The sequence below is a fragment of the Galeopterus variegatus genome, unplaced genomic scaffold (assembly GCF_000696425.1).
Source record: "Galeopterus variegatus unplaced genomic scaffold, G_variegatus-3.0.2 Scaffold13306, whole genome shotgun sequence".
Lineage (NCBI taxonomy): Eukaryota > Metazoa > Chordata > Mammalia > Dermoptera > Cynocephalidae > Galeopterus > Galeopterus variegatus.
Genome location: NW_007739417.1, coordinates 38684 through 39214, shown reverse-complemented (window position 1 = coordinate 39214; position 531 = coordinate 38684).

Here is a 531-nt window from a genome sequence, read left to right as displayed (position 1 = left end):
TCTTCCTGCCTTCCCTCCCTTCCTTGCCTTCCCTACATTCCTTGAATTCCTTCCCACCCTCCCTGCCTTCCCTCACTTGCTGCCTACCTTCCCTGTCTTCCTGCTTTACCTGCCTTCTTGCCTTCCCTCTTTTCCTGTCTTCCTTCCCTCCTTCCCTTCCTGCCTTCCCTCCCTTCTTTCTGTTCCTGTCTTTTCTTCCTTCCTATCCTTCTTTCTTTTTTTTTCTTTCCTTCCTTCCTCCTCTCCTTCTTTCTTTCTGGGGACTCTCTCTCTCTCTCTTTTCTTCTTTCCTTCTCTCTTCTAGCCCCCCTGTGTCCCTCCTGGCCTGCCCTGCCATTAACAGGCAGGAGGCCCTGGTCTGGACTCCCCTTGGGCCCCCAAGAAAGAAAGAAAGAAGAAAGAAAAGGAAGGAAGGAAGCAAAGAAAGAAGGAAGGATAGAAAGAAAGAAAAAGGAGGAAAGAAGAGAAAAGGCTGTGATGGAAGGAAGAAAGGCGAGGCAGGAAGGAAGGGAGAGCAGGGAAGGGAGGAAG